The sequence below is a fragment of the Triturus cristatus genome, chromosome 7 (assembly GCF_964204655.1).
Source record: "Triturus cristatus chromosome 7, aTriCri1.1, whole genome shotgun sequence".
Taxonomy (NCBI): Eukaryota; Metazoa; Chordata; class Amphibia; order Caudata; family Salamandridae; genus Triturus; species Triturus cristatus.
Genome location: NC_140590.1, coordinates 384,031,317 through 384,057,794, shown reverse-complemented (window position 1 = coordinate 384,057,794; position 26,478 = coordinate 384,031,317). Strand labels below are relative to the sequence as shown.

The following is a 26,478-nucleotide window of genomic DNA, read 5'->3' as shown; positions in this document are numbered from 1 at the left end:
CCAAGCATTGAACATCATACAGTCGTAAAGGTGTACAATCCCTCTGTTTTCATACTGCAGTACAGCCTAGTATCATGCAAACAGGTATAGGCAGAACCACCTGAACTAAGAGGCAGTGCGGGCCCAAACTATGTTACAGCGTTATCTCAAATAGGAGGCAAGAAAAGCGCTGGAAGAAAAGTGAAATTATGCTCAAAATCTGTGACTAAAGGTATATTAGGTGGCACGTTTTGTGGCAATAATTATTGCTAAAATGGGTCTAAATTCTAAAGAATATACAGGTTTCTTCCAAATGAAAACTTTTAATTCAGTAGATCTTATTGAAAATGTTATGCACCAACAAAAAGTGACGTTATCTTGCATGAAGACACACCCCGCCATCTCCACCACCACCACCACCACCACCATCACCTCCACCACCTCCACCACCTCCACCTCTACCACCACAACCACAACATCCACCACCACCTCCACCATCTCCACCTCCACCACCAACGCCACCACCTCCACAGTTTTAGTCACAGGCCTGATTTAAAATCGATTGTTAAAACACAAAAATGATTTCAGAGGTGAGAAAACTTCCGGTTTGCTCATACTAATCAGTGGCCATCTGCCACAGTCTGCACGGCAGGTACCTGGGCTACATCTTGCTTTCCAGCTTTCTGCAGTTTTGGGGAAATTCGGTGTGATAAATTCAGAAAAACAACACAGGACCGTTTTCTCCCTTATTAGGACTGATCAGCGAGGTATAACTTGGGTCCAGTGGCCCAGTGTGCACTGGACACATCTGGGCACATGTCCCACTTAGGTCATCACACCGAAGCATACAACGATGGACTGGGTTCCGACCTGAATAGTTACCAATGGCTGAGATTAATTCAAGCATTCCATCCATCACGTTTTTGTATACTGGACTCAACAATGTAAAGTGAATTTAACTAAGGGTGGGCGTAGTTCGCGAAGTAGCACTTCGCGAAGCTACGCAAAGTGAAGTTCGCACTACGCGAGCTACGCGTAGCACTTCGCGAACTGCGAAGTAACATGTTCGCACTGTGCAAGATGTTGTTTTCAATGATTGCACAGTGCGGACAAGCAACCGGCACTGTGCAATCATTGAAAATGGCATCTTGCACAGTGCGAGCTGTAGTTTTCTGCTGCTCGAGTAGATTTTTCCTCGAGCTGCAGCTTTCTCAACGCGAACTGGTAGTTTCTCATCGCGAGCGGTCGCGAGCATACGCGACCCCTCGCAATGAGAAACCTGACCTTCTCGCGTTGTGAATCTCGCCGGGAGGTTTATTTTCCATGCTCGCGATCGCGAACAAGGAAAAAGTCTCGCCAGGATGTCATTTTGCTTGCTCGCGGTCGCCAACTTGACGTTGAGGACCGCGAGCAAGCAAAAAATGACCGCAGCACTACGCAACACTACGCTACGCGTGTTCGCACTGTGCTACGTGCAGTTCGCGTAGTGCGAAGTAGCGCGAACTTCGCAAACTACGCGAGCGTAGCGTAGTGCTTCGCCCAGGCCTAAATTTAACCCACCCTCAACCAGCAAGGCAATGAGAAATGACATAGACAATCATCATGCAGCAGTGTGGCGGCTTCTCCTCTATGGCAGAGGAGCGCTGCCCCACTGCTCTGCGAGCAGTAGTTAAAAGAAAACGAAAATGATAATAACCAGCGTTATCATTTTAGTTTTGTGTTTCCTGGTGAGGGGGTGGGGCTAGACTGCCAGAGCAAGGGCCAGGAGGATGAGTGGTTACTCAAGTGGCATAACTGTTTGTCTGGCCCTCACGGGCCGACCATAACAGTCATGCACACTTTGCATGCTCTGCACCCAGGCTGCATTACAGACTGGGTACAGAACATGCCCAGGCCCCCATTCCCAGTCAGAGCGCTGACCCTCAGTGCTCAGACCAATCACAACGCTGCGTTGTGGTTGGCTAGGGCAGTCAAGAGCCTGGGTGCTTCCTGCTTCTGCAAATGGCGGTGGGAGCGGACCAAGAGGAGGTGGCTGACCTGTAGGTAAGTGTTTTTTGTTTGTTATATTTTTAAGTTACCCCCCCACCCCTTCACCTTTGGTAAATATTGGTCGCCGGGCATCTTTTTTCTGTAGATGTCATCTGCCACACTATTTATTGCAGTAAAATGGATTTTCAGCTACAGCACCTTAATGCAGAGAGGCAGAAAAAGAACCGAAGCAAAGATTGCAAGATGCGAAGAAGACATGAAATATCTACTTTCTAAAGAAGCCTAGCACATCTTATGTGGTGTTTGAAGAAACAGGTCATTTTAAATATGATATCTGCCCACAAACCCGGAGACGGAAGAACGTCCTGCTAATAAACAAACATTTAAATGCAGTAAGGCTGAACATGCCCTTTTGCGCCTCCCAGAATGTCTGTGTTTTCCATTACAGGGTAGGCATGGCTTACCCCGTGTCCTTGTGTTTTTGTCTTTACATTCTGGTACCTGTAGTCCTGCTTTGATAATGGAAAAAATATGGGAAGCCTCTCAGAACGATAAGAAAACACGCATTAGCAAAGCCAAGCGGTTTCAATTTTTTATGATACGTATTGCTAAAGCCAGTAGGTCTTACTTGTAACTGAAAATGCATGCCACACCAGTTGGCTTTGCCAATGCTTGTTCGTGGCTCATGCTCTATCCCATCTCTATCTAGCCTGCACCTGCCGAAAACCTATAAGATTTAAATAAACAGACAACACCAAAAAACTCACTGAAAGGTTCGACAAGCTGCAATCACGCTTTCCTAATGCAGGTTGCGGCACCTTCGGCCATTACTGAAGGCCCGTCAAGTCCAACACAAGTCCTTTCTGTAGCCGGCTGCCGGACCTTAGGTCCTTACTAGAGGTCCAGTAGGCTTCCTTCACTGCCCCTCAATCTCAGTACACCAGCAAATAAGGAACAGAGCAGATGTCCTTGAATTTCTCCTTTTGTAGAAAGAAGACATTAACAAATACCTAAACTAAACTGTACTTTTCCTTTGACCACGCCAGATCATTTAAAAGGTGCGGAGTCAACATATTAATCTGCATATTTTCTCCTTTTGCACATCATCCTGTGCTCCATCCTGGGTATTATTAAGCGCCCCCATGAGGGACACAACTACAACTCTACTCTCTACTACTGCATATTGCCTTGTGCTCCACTTATGCACACCACCCTGTGTTCCTTTCAGGAGTGTTGTAGTTGACTGTTAGTCTGTGTGCACGGGTACCCACACGCCTCTTTTCATCTGTAGAATACTGGTATCTCTATGCTGGTCAGTGTGCATGAGAACATTTAAGCTTATGGGTCTAGTTTGAAGAAAGAACTCCCCTTCACATTGCATTAACCATCCACAACCCAGCTTCCCCCCTATTACTCGTTAAATGTATGCCATGTGCAGCGCTCACCAGTCTTTTGGCGAGGATCACGCTATAGAAATACCATATACACACAGACATAAATGCTCATCCAGTTCAGATTTTTTATTTGCATGTTTGTAGTTAGGGCTCGAGTTTATAATGGGATAAACCAGATCACTCAGGCAGGTATCTGGGACACTTGGTAGGTCTGGATGTATGTGTGTTAGTGTGGGCTCGTGGAGTGTGTGCCTTGGAATGCATACACTAGAAACAAAGCCTAATGGCTTTGTTGATGCATATTGTGAACGCTACAAGTTGCAATCAATACATACACCTTTTAGGGGCGTAGCTATCCATAGTGCAGCACGTGCTGTCACACCAGGGTCCACTGGAGATAGTGGCCCAATGCACCCACATGGTGCCTTTGTTTTTTCGTCTGGCGTTAACCACAACTTTTTTGACTTTAACACAATCATATGTATCATATACTTACTTATTGAGGCTATCAGCCAAACCCCTACAGCCATGTGTCTGTTATTGTGTTATTCCCATTTTCTTCCGCCCAACACAGCATACTGCATGGAGCAGTGGGTCAGACCATTTAAGCCATTGGCTAACTTCACTGTGAGTGACAACATTTTGCCCTTCCACAAGGCGCATGTCCACTCCCAAAGTAGTCGCTTTCAGAACCATGGACTGCTATGACAACGTGTGCTTTTTGAGACTAGAAAAATATTTCTGCTTTTTGCCAAGATTGACGAGGGCCCAGAAACCTCCCCAATAATAACCTTTTGGAAAAACCATCCCAAAACATAACAAGCATTCACAAAGCCAAAAAGGATGCCAGCCAACACCAGATCGATCATTGGCTTTGCCAATGTTTGTTTATTATCCAATGTGTGGCTGGGACAGGGTGGGAGACTCTTAATCCTTAAGCCACTGTCCTTTACCTTTCCTGTTTCTTGCTTCCGATTATTATTATTGGCGATGCCAGGGGGTATTTGTTTTTTCTAGCACAGCATCATTTTTGAGCAACAATTGTTTAGTTGTGCTGCTGTGAATCTTTGGCGTCAATTCATTTTCTTACCTCATGTTCACGTGCCCAGCTACCTAAAGCTAGATAACGTTACCACAATTCCTGGCACATGCATGAACACCACTCACCTTTGTAGTAAACTGCAGTCTGCCACCTGCTGGAGGAAATGTAGAAAAGAAAACGAGAATATTTATCTCAAGTTGTCCAAATACAATTTTGCATTTGCTAATTACTTTCAGAGTCACAGAAATATCCCAATAAGCAGGTGCTGGTGAAATCTGGCACAGCTGGTGTCTCTGAAGGTCAGCTGGGAAGATGCACAGTCAGTTGAGTGTCGAGCAGGCCATGAATCGTGATTGACTCCAGTCAGCAGTACAGACAGCCTCTCAGGAGCACCTGCTACATGGTGGGCGCAGTCCTTATGTTTTGTTATTATTACATCCTTGCTGTGAAATGTTTAATTAACCTTTCATTGGCGGCTGGTGACATTTGAAAGTGGTGTGGTGAAAAAGTTGGGTATGACTTTTAAGCGAGCAAGCTTAATGGACAAACGTGGGGTTCAGGCTGGGTCGTCCTCCTGAGTAAACGGTAAACAAGCATTGGCAAAGCCAATAGGTCTCGACTTTGGGACCTTATCAGTGTTTAGTTATCAAGCGCAATATCTTTGGTGCAACAACATCAACTGTTGCATGGCTAAACACTTATAAGGTCCCAAGGCGAGACCTATTGGCTATGCCAATTCTTGTTTTCTATGTCTGCACTACACCGAGGCACTGTCTAGTGGCCCCTGAGCATGTATTAAACATTTAGGCTCAGTACATGAAAGGGCCTGTAATCCCTTTTGGGTTCAAATGTCTTTGTACATCCAAAACGGGATTATAGGTAATTGTAATCGCATGTATATAGCGCTTACTACCCCTAAAGAGGCGTTGAAGCAATTTTTCGTGGAGTAGCACACTACTCCAGGACTAATAGGCCACGTTACAACGCATGCGATACATCGCATGCCATTACAACGAAAGTCATTACAAAGACTTGCTGTAGTAGGCGCTGGATGTTGGAATAGTATAATTTACCATTGCAACTCCAGTCTGGGCAACAGTAGGGAAGGTGTTGAATTTTAAATCCAACACCTTCTGCCCCCTACAGCAAGTCATTGTAACGACTTGCGTTGTAATGGTTTGCGATGTAACAACGCAGTCGTTGTAACAAGCGCGTTGTATTGGCAGGCGATGTATCGCATGCGATGTAAACGATATTTCCCCTCCAGGACCCAAAAAGGATTAGTGGTGAATTAGTATAGGGAGATATGAAATTAATTTGAGGGGTGGACATAAAAAGGAAGGTTTAGGTCCAGCAAAAGGTTTCTTTTGCCAGGTAGAAATGGCAGTTTAAAAATGCCCACACAGGCTTCAATGCCAGGCCTGAGACGTGTTTAAAAGGGCTACTTAAGTGGGTGGCATAATAAGTGCTGCAGGCCCACAAGTGCAAAAAGAACTGTTGATGGACAGAATGCAGAACCATGTCATACATTCACCCCAGTACAGAGATCTGGGCCTAAATCCATAGATTTTTGCTCACCAAAACCGGTCCTAGGATGCTTGATTCCGGTCCAGGGAAGACATGGCTTGGCAGTTCGGGCTGGACTGTTCCCATGAGGCACAGGGTCAAGACTGATTTGCATATGGCCAAGTCTGAACTGGGGTGGCGTTGTGGGGCAAAATAACGATGTATTAAACCCAGATCTGTGACTAGGGATGAATGTTTTGCCAATGTGCAACATTCCGTCCATCATCTTGTGTGTTTTGCTGTTCACCCTATGTGGGAAGGGTATGCCCAGACGTGGGTCCCGTGCTCACTACGCCACTGGAGTCAAGCTAACCTGGCTGAAGAGGGGTGAAACCCCAAAACCGGTCCTAGGATGCTTGATTCCGGTCCAGGGAAGACATGGCTTGGCAGTTCGGGCTGGACTGTTCCCATAAGGCACAGGGTCAAGACTGATTTGCATATGGCCAAGTCTGAACTGGGGTGGCGTTGTGGGGCAAAATAACGATGTATTAAACCCAGATCTGTGACTAGGGATGAATGTTTTGCCAATGTGCAACATTCCGTCCATCATCTTGTGTGTTTTGCTGTTCACCCTATGTGGGAAGGGTATGCCCAGACGTGGGTCCCGTGCTCACTACGCCACTGGAGTCAAGCTAACCTGGCTGAAGAGGGGTGAAACCCCAAAACCGGTCCTAGGATGCTTGATTCTGGTCCAGGGAAGACATGGCTTGGCAGTTCGGGCTGGACTGTTCCCATGAGGCACAGGGTCAAGACTGATTTGCAGATGGCCAAGTCTGAACTGGGGTGGCGTGGTGAGCAAAATAACGATGGATTAAACCCAGATCTGTGACTAGAGGTGAATGTTTTGCCAATGTGCAACATTCCATCCATCATCTTGTGTGTTTTGCTGTTCACCCTATGTGGGAAGGGTATGCCCAGACGTGGGTCCCATGCTCACTACGCCACTGGAGTCAAGCTATCCTGGCTGAAGAGGGGTGATACCCCGAAACCGGTCCTAGGATGCTTGATTCCGGTCCAGGGAAGACATGGCTTGGCAGTTCGGGCTGGACTGTTCCCATAAGGCACAGGGTCAAGACTGATTTGCATATGGCCATGTCTAAACTGGAGTGGCGTGGTGAGCAAAATAACGATGGATTAAACGCAGATCTGTGACTGGGGGTGAATGTTTTGCCAATGTGCAACATTCCGTCCATCATCTTGTGTGTTTTGCTGTTCGCCCTATATGGGAAGGGTATGCCCAGACGTGGGTCCCGTGCCCACTACGTCACTGGAGTCAAGCTATCCTGGCCCCGAAACCGGTCCTAGGATGCTTGATTCCGGTCCAGGGAAGAAATGGCTTGGCAGTTCGAGCTGGACTGTTCCCATGAGACACAGGGTCAAGACTGATTTGCATATGGCCATGTCTGAACTGGGGTGGCGTGGTGAGCAAAATAACGATGGATTAAACCCAGATCTGTGACTGGGGGTGAATGTTTTGCCAATGTGCAACATTCCGTCCATCATCTTGTGTGTTTTGCTGCAGGCCCACAAGTAACATTTAATTTTCAGGCACTGTGCACATGTAGTATCTCTTTACTAGGGAAATAAATTAAATGTGCCAAATGGCTGTAAGCCAATTCCTCTATGTTTAAAGGAGAGAGCACATGCACTGTAGCACTGGTTAGCAGTGGTAAAGTGCGCAGAGTCCTAAAAGCCAACAAAAATGGATTCAGAAAACATGAGGGTGAAGGCAAAATAGTTTGGGGATGACCCTGCAGAGAAGGCCAGTCCAACAGTCATAATGATTGCTGCTGCCTCTGTTGCACAAGGTGGAAGTAGCTTGAGTAGGTGTGACTGACTGTAGTTCTGCTAACTTGGGAATGACAGCGGCTAATTGCTTGGAATCGCAGAGTGAGTGCATCCTTTCTGAATGATGTTCAGAAGTCAACTGTGCCTTTACGCATGGTTGAAAGGACAGGACGTGGTTATACTTTTTAGAGCTGCAGTAGAGGAGTAGAACCCTCTATCTCTTTCACAATGGTTGCCTGTCCCCTGATATAGTTTCTAAAATTGATGGGCTTTTACCATGTGATAATGTTAACAAAGCCTGCCTGAAGGAATGTTTGCTAGTGCATACGGCATCAACCTCTGTAAACCCAAAGATATGAGCGTATCAAGATGTCTACATACATACATACATCTGTGACATCTTCCTGGCACGGCATTAGAACTTGGTGTTCATAAGGCGGTGACCCCGGACTTTTTATTTATTTGCTTCATCCTCTTACTGTCTCATAGGTGCTCTTGATGAAAGGGGTTAAGACAAGTAAGAGTTTTTTCAATTCACTCATGAAACCACAACAGAGTCCATATGAACTTGATCCTTTTGGAACAAGGAATCCTTGGGATGATCAATATGCTTCTATTCCTGATGTTGTGGATATTATGTGGTGAAGGCTGGTATTAGGAAAGTTTGGACGGGAGGCTCCAAAATTCTGGAAACAAATCAGTGTTGTTTCTTGGTAACTTAATGAGTTCTATGTTTTAAAATATGACAGAAATAGAAACCAGGAGTGAAGAAACTGATATATTCAGTAATTCTGCAGCCTTCTTGAAGGTCTCTGTGAAGGATGACACTACATTTGAAGTAGATGGCTTTGTTCGGCTGCCACATGTAAAAGGAGACAAATGAGAAAAGTCAGGCACTTGCATCTCTAACTGGACAGTAGTACCCAGCCCACTAAATATGAAAAAGTCAGCTTGAACGAGCACACGGGTCAGAGGGAGTCTGGTGGTATAGGAGAAGGTCGTGGTGGGGTGAATCTGAGTAGCTAAAGTGAGAATGGAGGTTCTGTTCAGGACTGGGAGTAAATCAGAGCTAATGAGGAATGGTGCTTACTGGAGAGTGTAAAAGTTAACCAAAATAGTGAAAAGTAGGATTAAGCTCCTGTATTCTCTAGCTCAAATCTTCAACGCTTTAGAAGCATTGATGTTTTTCACCATAAATGTGTGAACTGTGTAAGGAATATTCCCCCACATCAAGGCTAGCCTTACACATTACCATCAGTCCAGTATTTCGTGCATAACAACCCCTGGTCATCCCACGATGCAAGCATCTAAAAGAAGACAGTGACTCGGAACATTAAAGGTATGGGGGCTTATTTACCAGCTCCAAGCTCCTTGCGCCACTTTTGCGTCACTTTTCCCATGTTAAAAGTGACGCAAAAGTGGCGCAAGGGGTTTGTAAATCTGCCCCATGATATTTTTCATGAAGGCCAGAAGCTGTTCATCTTCCCTGATAGAGTATTCCACAAGGGAAAGAAAGTACCATGGTCTCATCTTTTTTTAAACTCTAGGGATTTGAAGAAGTAACAGTTCGAAAACATAAAGCCATACTGGAAAAAATTGATTTTATGAATATCATAGACGTAGTAGGGCACTTAAATACACAGCTATATGGGCCAGCGTCAAGGCCTCATGCCAATCTGGGGTGAGCCGGTAGTCAATTAAGTTTTTCGATGCCGGTGAAATAATTTGTATTTAACCCCTATCCTAGAGGTGGCCATTTTCGCTCGCTTGCTGTTTCCGGATGTCCCTCTTCCTAGCTCTCAACAATGGAAAGTTACAGTAGTCTGAGTTTGACTCCACAAGTGCTCTTGAAGTAGAAGCACTCTCTGGGGCAGGACCTGACCTCCAAACTGCCAACATGCCATGCCATGTCACTGCACTCCTACCATGCAACAGAACACAGCCGTGCAGACGTCAGACGCTTGTCTACACAAAAATCCATCATCTGAAATCAGTTATTTCGTAGGTAAATATTTCAGGAGCATCTGTCGCACCTTTATTTGCATCAGGCAAATAAACTTCCACCTGAGCAAAAATTGAGTTCCACTGACTGCAATCAAATTCTTGATCGAACATGTACAACGTAAACCGGACAGGGTTACGCACGTAAAGTTTCCCAATAAGGAAGGTCAAGATCCAGTCTATTAAGACTCCAAAAAGAAATCACTTAGACACAACATCCCGGCCGCCAAGAAAAATATTTGGCTGAATTTTACTTCTTTCTTACCTCCAGCGAGAATTAGACATTAGAGTGCCGTTCCACTGAATCAGCATTACAGTCGGACACTACCATCTGCTGGTTAAACAACGAATAACAGACTTATCTCAGAGCTAAAAGCAGATTTATATATATGTGCGATTTCGAACAAGCACTGTGGTATTTCAAAATGAAAATGACTTGGCAGCCTATACACCCGACAAAGTTTGGATATCGTTTAAGAAAGGAGAGGCAAACAAAATTAAATCTTACTGACTGTCAGAATTCTGATTTTTCACTTTCAGAAGGGACACTACTAAGAAAACACTAACAAAACAAGCGCGATCACGCTAATGAGAAAGCGTACCGCTGCTTGCTCCGCAAGGTGGAAGCCAGCATAAGCACGAGTGCTTGAAAAGGGCAGACCAATTCCAAAAGGACATCTCCTATAGCAGCGCCTAGGCGAGACCTAAAAACGATTGTCAAATAGGGCATTTGAAAACAAATGAATTTAGTGAGAAAGCAAGGTTAAAAAGCAGTGGGAACATATAGTCTTGAAATATTAAAACATTAACAACTGCCTCATATCTTACTGCATTAATATGTTTCACAGTTACTTTAATGTGCAAATTGTACATCGCGACAACTTCAGGCCCTTTAAAGTGTGTTCTTGCCTAGTGTCTTGCACTGCATATGGGATCGACTTTGGAAGAAAATGCTCTAACCTGGCTCCAGGGATCACCCACACCTGCTGGCTGCAATCAGTCATATAGAAATCAGTGCAGACAAGTCTTTAAGTGGAATGGAAAAAGTGGGGGGGTCTCTAAAAGGGAATATGTAAAATACATTTCTGTGATTTCCATAGTGTGCTACCCGACCAGTATTTTGGTTTCTCTCTGAGATGTTATTGCATCCAGATAAGTAACACAGCAACTGGCATTACACCTAAAACCTGTCAACACGATTGGCTTTGTCAATGGTTGTTAGTTGTATAAGATAAATAAGTAACAGCAATGATTTGTTATAAATAATTAACATTGGAAATGTTTCAATTCAGAAATTATGAGACTGAATTTAATATACTTTGGGCCTGTCAAAGGAGTATTGGCCTTCAGTTATATGTGCTTTATGTTAGAAATGTATGCCCTTTTTCTATGCACATCTCATCCGTCTGCACATTTTCAACCTCCTCTCTTTCCTCTTCAGCAACCTCTTTTCACTCTCCCCTGAAAGCACTTCCTCGCATCTCCCTCATTTCACCACCCCCAAACATACACTGCACTCACTCACATTTAAACACATTATTTCCTTTTGCTTTTGCCTTGCAAATATTCTGGCATCTGTGTACCCCCTGAACACCATTGACATGGAATTTCAATTGCAACTGGAATACATGACCATTGTTCTGTGTGCTCTGAAGAAACAGCAACACCACTGACAGGCACATTACTTTGCCTCCAGCCTAGGTGCCAGTGCTCTCAATCAAAACCCCTCATAAGCACCTGACACAAATCAAAGTATGCACCATGCAAGAGTAATAAGATGCACGAAACAAAATACAGAAACACTCTCTTGTGGAATTCAAGATTAAGTAAAACGTGAAACAAGAGAGAAATTAAATCGCCGACATGCATTACCTTAACATTTTTAACATTCATTGTTCGTAAATAAATCCATGTTTTTTTCATTAATGTTAAGAGCATGAAGATAGGGCCAGTTTTAACACCATACAGAAGATAGCTGTCTTTACTGTAAGTACATACTTCTCACTTTGCGCTTGACTGGGATCCATCCGCGCTTGACTCTGATACATTCATAGCCCCTCATCCCCCCACTCACCCCTCCATCCATCCACTCACCCATTCATTTACCCATCTATGTTTCCAATCACCCATCTAACGACTAGATTTCCTCACCTATCATTGAACATACAAAAAACACTTCATTTGAGAACTTTTTTTTAATTATTTCTTTATATTCGCTTTTTCAAACATACATAACAGGTGCAATTACTGTGCCATCAGGTATCAAATTCAGCATTATACATCACATGTACCGTATAAGGCCATAGTCAATAAATCTGCCAGTTTACAACCATTGAATCTTTCCTTTTTTTTAAAATAAATAATTAATGAGTTTTACAATAAGGGATGCCAGGAGAAAAAGAGGGGAGAGAAACAAAGGGATATACAGGGGAGTCAGGAATGTTACAAAAAAGGAAGCGTCAGCTTATGCATCATGAATAACAAAAACATACATACTGTTTGGTAAAGAGCATGTCCACACATACATAGAGGAGCCATATGGCGCCAGTTACAATAGGCATGACGATGAGAGGGAATGGATAGGGAGCCACAGATGCAACTATGGGGAGAGGTGTTTAGTACCACTAATGGTTCACATTAAAAAGGAGCTGTAGTATGCTGAAAGATGAGGAGTCCAAGTGATTTTCCATGTAGGTTTATTCAAGATAAGAACGTACAGAGTAGAGCCCCACCAGGAGCAGCTTCCCTGCTGCTCAGCCCATACACCAACTGACTCAGGCACTCCAACATTCCACATTACATTCCACATCCCAACATTCTTACAGCTATCACTCTGGCTGAGCAGCAGCATACCACATATCTCCCTCCTTTACAAAGGAAAAGAAGGAAGAACTAAAATACATCAGAAAATGAGCAAGAAAAATAGAGAAGAAAATACTGCGGAAAACATGAAATGAAACATGGAAGAGTAGGAAACGCAAACAAGAAAAGATGAAAAGAAAACAGTGACTAAGTGTCTAATGCACCAACACCCTTTCTCATATAAAGACAAACCCACATCCTCCCTCACATAAATAACAAAATAACAAAAGAAACCCATGTACAAAGATATGAAAGCTGGCCAGGCAAACATAAAAAATATACAAGGGTATAAGCAACAAGGTGAAGGAGAGGAAACAGAAGCAAATACATTGCAAGGGTGAAAGACAACTATAAGTAGAACAAACAAAAAGATATATGCCTTTGACTCAAGCAAGAGTATGGGGAAAAGTCCCCAGAAAGACAGCAAATCCTGGGTATGGCAGAAAATGCCACACAATGAAAAACAGAAATAGGTGTGGAAAAACCACACAATACCATGCCATACAGAATATAAAACTAATGTGACATAACATATCACAATACATCACACCGTATTGTTCCATTTGTAATAATGTAAATTGAATAAACTGTGAAGATAGGTGTGGGACATGCCACACAGCAAAACTAAGCAAGGTGTGGGCAGGCACCACACAATATAATACAATAAATAGCAAACGCAGAGGGTATAAACTACCATAACAATTACATTATGCAAAGAAATGTCCTTAGAAAACACAACAGCACATTGCCGTTTGACAACCTTGATGCACAGAAGGTTAAAGTAATGTAAAACACTATAACATACCATCACCTTGAACAATGACAATCACCACAAAAGTTTGGGTGGAAGGTGTACGGCAAGGCACACGGCACAAAGTGCTACATGAAAATGATATAGATGTGGAGGAAGACCACATAAAGCATTAAAATTCCAATTAAATGAAAATCACCACAAAATTTTGGGTGAAAGGTGTGCAATGTGAAATAAAGCATTAAAATTCCAATTAAATGAAAATCACCACAAAATTTTGTGTGAAAGGTGTGCGGCAGGGCACACGGCACAATGTGCTACATGAAAATGATATAGATGTGGAGAAAGACCACATAAAGCATTAAAATTCCAATCAAACGCAATTAAACGCACAATAACAGGAAATATGAAAAGGTTTAAGGAGTTGGTGTGGATAAGACTGCCACACGGTAAAACATATAGTATGAACAACGTATATGTAGAATTACCCCTCCCCCCTTTTACTTTTTAAAACATGCTACACAGTAAAAATGCAATTTGGCGTAACAACGCTAATAACATGTTAAGGAAAATACAACAAAATGATGTAAAAGTGGTGAAAAATAGTAAATACCACAAGGTAATGACATGAACCTTGCAGGTAACTCCAGTCGAGGTTGAGCATTGAACCAGCTGAAACTTCGTTTCCTTTGAAGAAATGCGGTGTAAAATGTCCCAAAACCCGTTTTGTCACAAACAAATGTGAACAGGCAGCAGGTTTAAAACTAAAACAGTACCTATGGAAGATCTATTGAAACGCTCCGATGTCCTTAAATGAAAACATGCGTGAGAGGAATTAGTTGAAATATAGAACCTCACACGACCTTTCAAGAACAGAAACCGTGGATGGCATGGTTGGCAAACAGACACGGGCAAATAGTAAATCCTAGAGCACCTCGCTTATTGTGCTCCGGAGATGTCAACCAAAATGGAGGCACGTAGAATGACACCTTGCCGGATGGCTCCAGGCACGTCGAAGCATGAAGAAATCCAAAGGCAGAAAGGCAGCTAAGTAGAAGACGTCACAAGGAACACGAATCATGCAAGGAATGAAGGTAAGGGAGCGAGTGACTCTATTCGCGCTCGAGCTACGTTCAAAAGTATGGAAGGGCAGTTAAACTGTCGTTGAAAAGCGCACTAGACTAGTAATAAACAAAAATTATAAACTCACCGCCCAGGTCACAAACCACGATGTGGAAAATTGGTTCAATGTCACTTCCACAGAGAAAGATCAAGCAGTCTTCCAAAAGCACCCGAATGAAGGACCTGCACCGTTTTTACATGTTGCATGAGATAATTATCGAAGTGAAGGAGAACAGGAACATCTTCCTTCAGAACGAAATTGCAGGCGAATAAATTCCAACCAACCTCCAGTAGATGGCAGTAGAGTTCTGTTTCAAAACCCATAAAAACTAAAGTGCTGTTTAAACCGTCGAGGTGAAATTGACAACACCGCTGGCTCTCAAACCGCCTCTTGTCATGTGAAATTCCTCAGTTTCAGGTTCCTTACGCTGGTATTCAAAGTAACAATTTAGATTTCCCCGATCTTGGCAGCACTGGCAACAAGGCAAGTAGGCACTGGCACACTTCAGTTGTGTACCATCGATGTCGCAGGGAATGGCTGCCAGCAGTTCAATAGCAGGCAGGAGGAACTGGTAGAATAAAATTGAAACTGGCACTTTAATATTGGGTTGCGGGCGACCGATAGCAGGGTCACTGGTGGGGCTCGTTGGTGCCAGTTAAATTGAAGTTCTCCTCTTAAGTTTTAAATGAAATCCTCTTGATCTTGATTGTGGGTCCTTGTTCTTCAGCCTCTTCTTTTCAGACTGTGGAACCCCACTCCTGGTACCAAACTGTGGTATGCTGAAAGATGAGGAGTCCAAGTGATTTTCCATGTAGGTTTATTCAAGATAAGATGTTACAGAGTAGAGCCCCACCAGGAGCAGCTTCCCTGCTGCTCAGCCCATACACCAACTGACTCAGGCACTCCAACATTCCACATTACATTCCACATCCCAACATTCTTACAGCTATCACTCTGGCTGAGCAGCAGCATACCACAGGAGCGCAGCAAAAACCGCACTGGGAGGGTGTCCGGGGGTACAATTTCAGAAATAAATATTCGTGCTTGTGTGCTGATGTGTAGCCCAGTTGTGCATGGTTCAAGTACCGTGTGATCCCTCCTTCTCTTCTGGGTAAAGTAATAAATAGGACCGCAATGGCTGCCATATGTCTTTGGGTCTAAAGGTAGGTGGTTTCAGTGTAGCAAGGTGTCACTAGTAACGTCACAATACATTCATTCCCGAATCCAAGCCTACACTGTTGGGACAGTGGTTCCACCCCAGTGTAGAGAGACCTGCCGTTTAGTGAGAAGCAGAACAATGACGATGTAACGCCGAACTCCTGCGGCTTAACATAGCCCAACAGGGTCATCAGCATTGTCGGGCTGAGTTTGGCTTCAGTCATCCAAGAAAGCTTCCGAAAAACCTCCTCCCAGTACGCAAGTGTTGGTGCACAGTTCCACAGCATATGATTAAAGTCGGCTTGCTCTGCTGTGCATCTAGAGCAGCAGTGTGATTTGGTAGGATCAATTTTCGCTAGCAAATGTGACGTGGTATATACCCAGCGCAAGTATTTAAAATGTAATAATTTATGCTGGTGATTGTTAGATAGGAACAGTTTGTTCACAGCAATAGAGCCATGTCGTGTCCAGCAGGGGGTGGCCCAGATCCCTCTCCCACGCTGCCCAAGGCCCCATGCCTACCACAGGTCGAAGTGTCAAGGATAAGTGATAAAGCAGGGAGGCCAAGTGGGCACCGCCAGTGGATTTGATGACTAAAGTGAGTGGGGGGAAGTCCGCCGGCTCTGCAGGGGCAGACGGAAGTGTGGTAAGCATGTTATTATATAGTCTAAATGCACCTGTCCATTTAAGATGCATTGTGCCCTTCCAATAGGGCTACTACAGAGCGCAACTGAGAGTCCTGAAAGAGGCCACCCAGAGTGCGGAGTTGAGGCAAGGCTAGGGTTTTGCTTGGATAGTGCTTCTGTGGTCAGAGGAAGCCAAGTGTTGTCATAGAGCGGCATTTGCGGAGAGTAAAAGAAGTCGGCCTTCATATACCGTTGTAGGTTAACCCAGGCCTAGTATGTGGTTTGATGTGTTTGCATTCCTGAGGGAGACCTAGGTAGGCCTTGTGGGATGATAGTGGAGAGTGAGCATTTGCGAGCCTGAGTCCATTTTAGTTTCAAGTATTGTAGCCATGCGTCAGGATGGGACCAATAGTACGTGAAATGTGCCTGTGCAGCTAAGCAGTACCGATAAAAAAATCAGGGACACCAAATCCCGTATGCAAATGCGGCATAGTCAATGTTTGCCGGCTAATTAATGGCTGCTTACCTGGCCAGACAAGTCTAATGAACATTCTGCAGAGTGTGTCAAAAAACCTAACTGTCTAGACCATGGGAATGTTGAGAAATAGGGATAAAACACGGGTCAGTATCTCCATCTTGATGATGGCAATTCTACCAGCAATTGACAGGGGGAGTTGAATCCTATGGTCAATTTGAATTGATAATCTATCAGTCACGGCTCTGTAATTGACACAGATAACCTCTGCAGCACTACGATTTAAAAAGATGACTAGATACTTGGGGGGGGGGGGGGTCTGTGTACCAACGCAGAGGGAAGTATAAAGTGAAGGGGGCCAAAGAACACCCGAAGCACAAAATCATGCGAAGAAGAGGAGAGAGATTGGTTTTGGGGTCTCTTACGATCAACATCACATCTTCTGCATAAAAAGAGGCTAAAAGAGGTCTGTGGTGAAACCTTAACTCGCGCTGTAATGGCGTTCCTGAAAAAGCTGCACTAGGGGGTGCATGGCTATGATGAGCAGTGGAGGCGACAGGGAACACCTCTGCCTGGTACCGCGTGACAGCATAAATTGGTCGGTTAAGTCCCCGTTCACTCGAAGCAGAGCCATGAGACTCACATACAAGAGGCGGATAAGATCAGAAAAGCTTGTTGGAACCGCCAGCTTCCGTAATGTTGCATATAAGAAAGGCCATTCCAGCGAGTCAAACACTTTTTCAGCATCCAACAATACAGATGTGGCAGAAAGATCAGGTGTTATTTGGTTAAGGACCGCAAAAATGGCGCAAAGCTTAACCGATGTTGAACGATTCAGTACAAAACCAGACTGTAACAGGGAGATTATCTTATCCATAAGTAGCGAAAGGCGAGTGGGAGGACTTTAGCCAGAATTTTATAATCATGATTCAACAAAGACAAGGGTCTGTTGGAAGTGCAGCAATGAGGAAGCTTGCCCGGCTTAAGTAAAAGGGTGATCACCGCTTCGTGCATCGTAGGGGGGAGAGATCCGCCCTCCAAGGATTCCGTGTATACTTCGGATAGCTGGGGAACCAGTAAGGATTTATAAGATTTATAAACTATGTGGATAATCCATCCATGCCCAGGGCTTGGTTACCACTCAGGTTATCAAAGACCTGCGAGATTTCATCAGTGGTAATGGGTGAGGCCAGGAACTGCTGTTGCTCTCCATCAAGCCAGACCATAGCCACTTCAGCAAGATAATCGGTAAGCGCATCGTCAGCTGGGGGCAGCGAGTGGCGTATAAGTGAGTATAATAAGTAAGACAGGCAGAGGAAATGTCCTCGCTGCACGTGTCCGAGGGACTATGGTCCACTCAGAAGTGTGTAATAAAGGAAGGTTGGTATTGGGGGTTAACTTAGCCAGTGTTCGACCAGGTCTCTCACCCTTGCCAAACACCCTAGCCCGTGCGTATTTGCTGAGATAGTTCACCTTGTGAGCTGCCAGGTCCTGAAAATCTGAGAGGAGTGCCGCACAACGATGCAGCATTGGGGGGCATCAGTCAAAGCCTGCTCATCGAGCTCCTACAGCGTGTTCTCAAGAGTCTCCAGCTCCCGACGTATGGAGCGGAGCACCCCAGACTGTTTGGCGATGCATAGCTCTCTAATATAAACTTTAAAAGCCTCCCAGAAAGTGGCATGACTTGAGACTGTTCCAGCATTGAGCTGGAAGTACTCAACTGTGGCGTCTGTGACCTCACTCTGCTGCAAAAGGGAAGAAAGTGCCTGCAACAAGTGCAGCTTAGTTATCTGTCCAGTGCCCATCGAGTCTAAAGATGGATCAAGTGTGAGATTAAAGTCACCCCCCCATCAGTATAGTGTCCGCAGATAGTTGGGAGCTATGTGTAGATATGATCGGGAAGAATTTTGGCGAGTCCATAATTGGGGCATAAACATTCATCAAAAGGAGGGATTCAGTCCCCAGGGTACCAGCAATAATGAGGTAATGGTCTTAAGGGTCAGCAACCACATCTCACACGTGAAACCGGATCGGTGTGTGGATCAGGATACACACCCCTCTGGAGAAGGTACTGTAATTTGCAAAAAAACGATTGTCACCTCTGTGCAATGCAAAGCAATTGGAGGAATTCGGGCATAATGGGTCTCTTGCAAAAATGACACCTGAACAGTGTATCTGGCAAGGTGGGACAGGACCTATCGCCCCTAGACAGCCCTCTCACTTTCAACGTCATACATTTCAAAGTTAGCGCCTCAGACCCCTTAGAAGGTGGTGTCATCTAAACCATGAATATGTGCATGGATGTGCATGGATCAACATCCTGTATAAAGAGACAGCAAAGTACGTAACACAAATAACACAAGAACCCATACCCCCACCTACATCGGATAACAAACATCCAGTATCTGGTGAATCCCATTGTTTCCCAAACAGCAAGTAACTATCTCAAAGAAGTAGAAGTAGTCCTTGGCTGAGGTAACACTCAATGGAGACCGCCTAAAGTCAATAATCTTGATGAGAACATAAACAGCCCAATAAGGACTGCAAGACATTGAGTCTATGGATAAAGTTCCAGCTTAGTGTACATAGGAAGTACAAGATCAAATTGGGGCCACACAGCAGGAGTGGCAGTGTACATTCAATTGAATGAAGAGGTTGGAGTACCTAGGAATCTTCACGGGTCCGCCCGGTCTAAATGAGGGGAAGCAGCCACTTCCTCACCAGTAGGGGATCCAGATCCAGCCCGATGTTGCTTCCAGAAGTTCGTAGCCTCAGAAGGCGTATCAAAGATATGGAATTTGCCATTAATCTGAATGCAAAGCCATGCAGGGTACAACATGGCGTAACTTACGTTTGATTTCTGGAGTGTATGCTTGATGTCAATAAATTTGCGGCGCGCCTCCAGCACAGAAGAACGTGAGAGCCATGCCTGCTGTTGAACGGTCCCCTTGTCGGGGCGAATAACTGCGTCTCGGACATGATAATTGAGGAGCTTGGCAATTATCAACCGAGGAGGTGTGCTAGGCGCCAGTTGCGGAGCCAATGACCTGTGGGCCTGCTCCACTGCAGATGACAATGAGAATGCCTCCCTGCCAAAAAGGTCCTCAAGTAAATGCTTAAAATAAGTCCTCATAGGGCTGGTATTGTGGGTTTCCGCTACGCTGGATATGCGGATATTATTCTAGCGCAAGCGTACCTCTAAATCTTCAGCCTTGGCTGCAAATGTTTTGAGGAGTCGTTTGGCTCCTTAAAATCTTTTGGCAACAGCAGGGTTAACGTCATTCAGATCAGACAATCTCTGCTCGGCTGTACCAATGCAGGTCTCGTGTCGCTCAAGTCAGCCATGCATGTCCTCCAGCCGAACAGTCAACATGTCGAATCGTGCATCCATTGACTTAAAGCCCACATGTAACTCTGCAACTGTGGCCGCAGCACAGTCTAGAGTGGGGGGCATCTGCCCCGGCTGACCTGGGGAGGTCACCGCGGGGACCACCGTCATTGACGTGCCGAGGGGTTTTAGATATGTCGAGGGAGAGTGGGCGCTGCTTGGGTTCACTGTGCCCCATCGTGAAGTGAATAGTGAATAGGTGGCGTGATTCAATGAAGGGCAAATATTCAAAGGGGGGGACTCAGCAGTACAACGCCACCAGTGGAGGTAGGTATCCAGACCTCAGTGCTCTCCATGAAAGCAGTGTGTCTGCGGCATCACAGCGACAGGAGAAGCCACCAGGAAGGGGTTTTCAGGGAGGAGGCCGGCGCTGTAGGGAAGTATAGCAGTTCAGTGATGATGTATCTCAGTGTATAATGGCAGCCCTGGTGTCTTCAAGCATGGATCTGCATCCTCGAGGATCCATCCATCCCCTTTGGAATGTAGAGCAGCTGCGTGTCACGATGTAGCTACATGTCTCAACTGAACATGCCAATGCATGAGGCGATTAGGGGGGCCCCTTCTCAACCGGTCAGCGTTAATGGCACCTGCCGTCATGCCTGCAGTGCAGCACCACTCCCAAGGCCTCCTGGCACTGGCGCAGCTCAGACTGTCGTGGGAGTCAAGATAAGCGCCAACGCATAAAAAAGAAGTGCACTCATCACTGTGGCCCGGTGTCGGATGTGGTGCAGGGTAGGTTTGCAGTAGGGGTCCCAGCACCCGTAACGATCCTCAGGCCCAGAGGGAGTCCCCGGCCTCAAGTTCTGACCGGCCGCCGAGCACGGCCACGCCCTTGCCATCAGGCTCGCCCGTGACCTCTGTTGTTGCGTGGCCTCCGAGGGCTGCATCACGCCTTAGTCAGCTCGGGTTGCCTCGCCCCCTTCACAGCGCTCAACCAGACATGGAGCGGCCCGGACTCTGCCTCGGGACAGGGCATGCCCTCTCCCTTGGCAGCAGCCGCGCTGAAGGCTAGGAGCAAGGCTGAGTCCATGTGGCGGCGGCTCCTGAGCTTCACAGTCGAGTGGCCATCTTAGTCCCGGCCAGGCCACGCCCCCATGCCATCTTTCCTTGAGTTGCGCATGTCACAGTGAACCTGGGGTCATCTGGTATTGACAAAAGATATGTAGTAAATAGACTCCAAATGTCTTTTGGCCTCGAAGGCAGTGTGAGTTTTTTGGCGTAAAACTTTAGTTGGTCCCCACACTACACCATTTCTTGCAGCCAGTGAGAGATCTTAGTGGTTGCCATCTTGCCCCAGTGGATTGCCACTCCTCTTTTCGCTAATAGCAGAGAAGCTGCTACCAGCTTTCGGTTAGTCAGCTGCAGGCTTGACAAGGCCAGGTAAACACATATGAGAGGTGCACTCCATCTGGTCCATCACCATGTCCGATAATGCCTGCACCACACACTCCAAAAATTGGCGTATTGAGTCACATGCCCAGGCCAATGTAAGGAAGTCCGCCTATAAAGCCCCAAAATGTACACAGTTTGCAACTGCCCTGAGCCCAATTTAGGGTAACCTGATAGGGCTAAAATACATTTGCTGCAGGTACTTAAAGTGTATGATACGTAAAATACAATTGGACATTAGCATACACAACAATACTCCCAGTCTTCTTGGCTCAATGGCTCCACGAGTAGGGAATTACATTTCTCCAAGATATCATTGAGGGTCTGGCATTGTGTTTGCAATACTTCATTTAGCATTATAAATGCCCCCCCCGCGTAAATGTCTCCTAACATCTTTAACTCAGCTTTTCCTAGTATGGGCATATCGATTTCTTTTATTAACTGTGCGATTACTTAAAATCTTTACAGTATAAAACACATGAACAGCGCCCCCCCTCCCAACCACCCTTCCCCCTGGAAAAACCGGGTGTTCAGCTTTAAAATAGCACCGTGGCTACATGGGCTATATTTACTACTTTATGTCCATTTAAAACTTCAATCAAAAAAAAAAAGTTAAAATATTGGGTTACCACCCTTTCGCATTTTTACACCTCTAGGGATCAATGGTTATATAAAAATCCAACAGGGTCATTCTCTTCGTGATATTAATTGTCATTAAGAAAAATTCTTAACGTGCCCCCTGTTTGGCCCCAAGTTTAATTTCTGGTTCCAGTGACCTTGCAAGAAACCCCTGGGTTAGGTGACGACTAACAGGGTTAGGGCACCAGATAATTTTCATTACAGAATGAAAGGACCCCTGAGGTTTTCTTTTCCTAGTATAGCCAGTGTTCTGGGTTCTTGTGTGACTGAGATGTCTTGGTGGTGCAGTAGTGACATGGCCGGTGTGTATATGGGACTCTTGGATGCTTGAGTGCCAAGCACCAGCCAGGCCCGCGTGGTGCAATGTACAGTGTTGATTTTCGCCTGTGCCACATCCAAGCGCTTATGTTGGAGGATAACCTTCAAAGGTATGGGTTGTGCAGCATAATTTTCTTTTGCTAAGTAAGGCATGTATTTCGGAGGGTAGAACCAGTAATGGGCAAATTGGGCATGTGCGCATAAGCAATATAATTGCGAACCCGTCTTGGTTTGATGGAAGCATTAGCATTGTCCAGCTAATTCCAGGCTACTTGCCTGCCCAGGCTAATTGTATCATGTAGGATCTAAGGGCCAGATGTACGACCCGCCAATTAGCGAGTTGTAAATTGCGTCGCATTTGCGACTCGCTAATTGGGATGCACAACAGTGTCTGAGACACTGTTTGCTATTCGCAATGGGGTCGCAAATTGTATGTCTCATGCATAATAATGAGGCTGTTGTAATTTGTGACCCCTTTGGAAATGGCTGGCACTCCCAGGGATGGTGGCCTCCTGGGGTCAGCAGACCTCCTTGTCTGGCACTGCTCTTAAATAAAGCAGTTTTTTTTTAAATGCATTACGTTGTCCTTAAAGGAAAACGGGATGCATTTAAAAAGTAGAAATGTAACTTTTCAGTTTCATTTTTTAAGGGCAGGCAGTTGTCCCAAACATATAACATCATGTCATCAGCATATAGTGAAATGGCCAGTAGTCATTGGCAGAACCTCAACGCAGCATCCGCGTGGCGTTGCCTCACCACACATGCCAAGGGCTCCAGTGCCAGAGAAAATAATAGCAGTGACATAGTGCACCCTTGACGCGTGCCCCTGTATATGTGCAATGTGTCCAATGTGTTACCATTATTAAGCACCCTTGCCACTGGGTTAGTCTACAAGAGCCAGACGTATTGCACTCCTATACCAAAGGTGAGCTCCTTGATGCACTTCACCTGAGCAAGAAATGTTCAGGACCGCGGCTGGGAGGCTTCCAGGGGACCGGGGATCAGACTTGTCCAAATTGTAAATTGAAACTAACTAATATAAAAGTCAAGTGTCTCTCTGACGAGGCTGCTATGGATAGTCAGAATGGCCCTCAGGTGGGAACAAGGAGGGATATCAATAACCATAAGTCAAAAAAAACATCTCAAGGACTATTATGTGCATTGTTAAATGCATGGTCACTGATTAAACACAAGCACGAATTTGGCCTTTTTGTTAATTTCAATGACCTAGATCTTATTTTTGTCCCAGAAACCTGGGCGGATGATTCCTCAGACCCAGACCTGGCGATAGCAATCCCACCTGGATTTGCAATAGCTAGGAAAGACCATGTTGACAGAAAGGGAGGGGGGCTGGCGATAATTTATAAGGATTATTTAAAAGCATCTTTTAAATTGATTCCCACAGATTCACATGTAGAGGTGCTCTCTTTTAAGATAGCAGCCAGTCATGTCCTCTCTTTCAATGAGCTACTAGTTTACAGGCCCCGGGGCCCAGAAATCATTTTCTGCAAATCATCGGCGATCTCTTGGAATATAAAGTAAACTCTCAAAACTTCACCATTTTAGGCGATTTCAATTTTCATTTAGCCATGATGTCTAACAAAGACTCACAGACCTTGATGGACCTAGTGACAGGCGCAGGTCTAGAACAGATGGTAATAGGACATACTCATACCGCGGGCCATCTCCTGGACGCTGTTTTTTCTGATTGTCCTCTGCTTAAATTCAACAGCAACCTGCAACTGTTGTGGTCAGACCATTCGGCAGTTATGCTAACCCTCAATATACCGCCTGTAACGTGCTCTAAACATGGGCAAGCAAGCAGCGTAAGAGGCTATTTGTGGCAGATAAAGGCTCTGCTATTTATAATACATTCATGACCCACTCGGTAACTGCTCAGGCCCCACGAACTGTGACGGAAAAGTAATGTTCTGACATGTCCACCTTGGCCCACGATTGCATTCCATCCGGTCTTTTAAACTTAACATTAATGTCTCATGAACTAACCGCCAAGATTCTGGTAGCAACTAGGTCAGGATCCCCACTGGACCCTTGTCCTCCGAAATAAGCCATAAATTAGTCGAGACACTCGCCTGCCCTCTCACGGAGGACCTAAATACCGCCATTGAAACTGCAACTTTTCCCTTGCTATGGAAAAAGACATCCATTCTACCTATATTAAAAAAGTCCAATCTAGACAAAACTGATGTAGGAAACTACCGTCCCATCTCCCGCCTACCCCTACCAGCTAAGATCCTGGAAAAACATATGAATCAGGAACTAGGTGCCTTTATTGAGAATAATCAAGTCCTAGATCCTACTCAGCATGGTTTTAGATGACAACATAGTACTGAACTTGCCTTGCTTACTGCCACCGAGGAAATCAGAATGGCATTTGACAAAGGAGTATCGGCAGTTTTGATACTGCTAGATCTGTCAGCTGCCTTTGACACGGTAGACCACGGCATTTTAATTGGTCGACTTTGTGAGGCAGGAGTTGGTGGCTCGGCCCTCGCACTCCTTAAGTCATTCCTGCATGGCAGAGAACAATTTGTTGAAACAGGAGGTTTTAAATCAAAATGCTTTAGACTCCCATGTGGGGTGCCCCAGGGCTCATCCTTGAGCCCCACCCTTTTCAACATTTATGTTGCTCCCCTGGCTCGTATGATCAAAAATCATGGTTATGAATTGGTTTCATATGAAGATGACACACAGATTATTATATCAATCTCAAGCAAAAAGCAGGACACTGAACTAAAATTCAAGGATTGCATGAGAAGTGTCAGTGATTGGATGGCCGAAAACTGCCTTAAGTTAAATTCAAATAAAACAGAGCTTTTACTTTTTGGAAAGGACACAGCATTCTGATCCGCAGACTGGTGGCCATCAGAATTGGGAGCAGTCCCCGCCCCAGCAGCCAAAGCTAAAAATCTTGGCGTTATTATGGACCCCACCCTCGCCTTCTCCCTGCACATAAAAATGCTTACTTCATCTATCTTTTCACCTTGAAAATCCTAAGGAAAGTGCTCCCCTTCATTCCAACAAACCTACAGAAAACTGTGGTGTCAGCCTTAGTGTTATCAAAACTCGAGTATTGCAATGGGATTCTGGTAGGAGTAAACAAATTGGTTCTAGCTAAGCTACAGGTACTCCAGAACTCTGCCGCAAGACTGCTATTCGGATTAGCCAAACACACATCAGCAAAACATGCCCTTAACACTCTACACTGGCTACCTAGGAAAAGTGCATAATGTTTAAGGCCTTGCGCATTGCCTTTAAGGCATTACAAAACTCAGGTCCTAGCTACCTGAGGAAGCGCTTTAAATGGTATATCCCCTTAAGAACACTTCGGTCGACCTCACTGAAGTTAATTGCCGAGCCCACGTTCCGTCTTCAGAAATGGGGTGGAAAAAGCTTCTTTAGCATTACTACAAGATGGTGGAATAAGCTACCATTTCATTTGAGAAATGCCTCTGATCTGCTATTCTTCAGGAAGGGTCTAAAGACATGGCTCTTTACTCTGTAACCCCGCGTTAGGTCTGGGAATGGTGTAGAGTTGTGAATAGTGTGCACAGGTTTTGTGCAGTGGAGTGGATGAAGATTAAAACCAGACTGGTCTGGTAAGACCAGGGTGGTCAGCAGTGGGTGAAGTCTAGCTGTGATTATGTTAGCTTATATTTTGGCATTCGTGTTAATGAGGGATAGCGATTGGTAGGATTCGCATTTCTCCTGTGGTTTATCAGGCTTCAGCAGTGCCATTATTAGGGCTTTTCTAAGGAAGGGGGGCATAGGTTTCTGTGTACATTTCATGTAGGTGTGGCACTAGCAGGTCCGTGAGCTCTTTATGAAACTTGCTCGGGAGTATGTGTATTGCCTCCTTTATCTCTTCAGTGGTGATAGGCTATACCAAGAATTCTCTTTGACCCTGTGCCAGCCATGCTAGCACCACGTTGTACAAATATATTGCTTCTTCCCCCCTCCGACGTTGAA

General features: G+C 45.2%; 1 protein-coding gene across 3 annotated transcripts in view; it reads left to right on the top strand.

Annotated features, from left to right (window-relative positions):
• The window catches only part of LOC146809744 (uncharacterized), a 518,320-nt gene that overhangs the window by 134,077 nt on the left and 357,765 nt on the right, over positions 1-26,478 (top strand). The window lies entirely within an intron of this gene.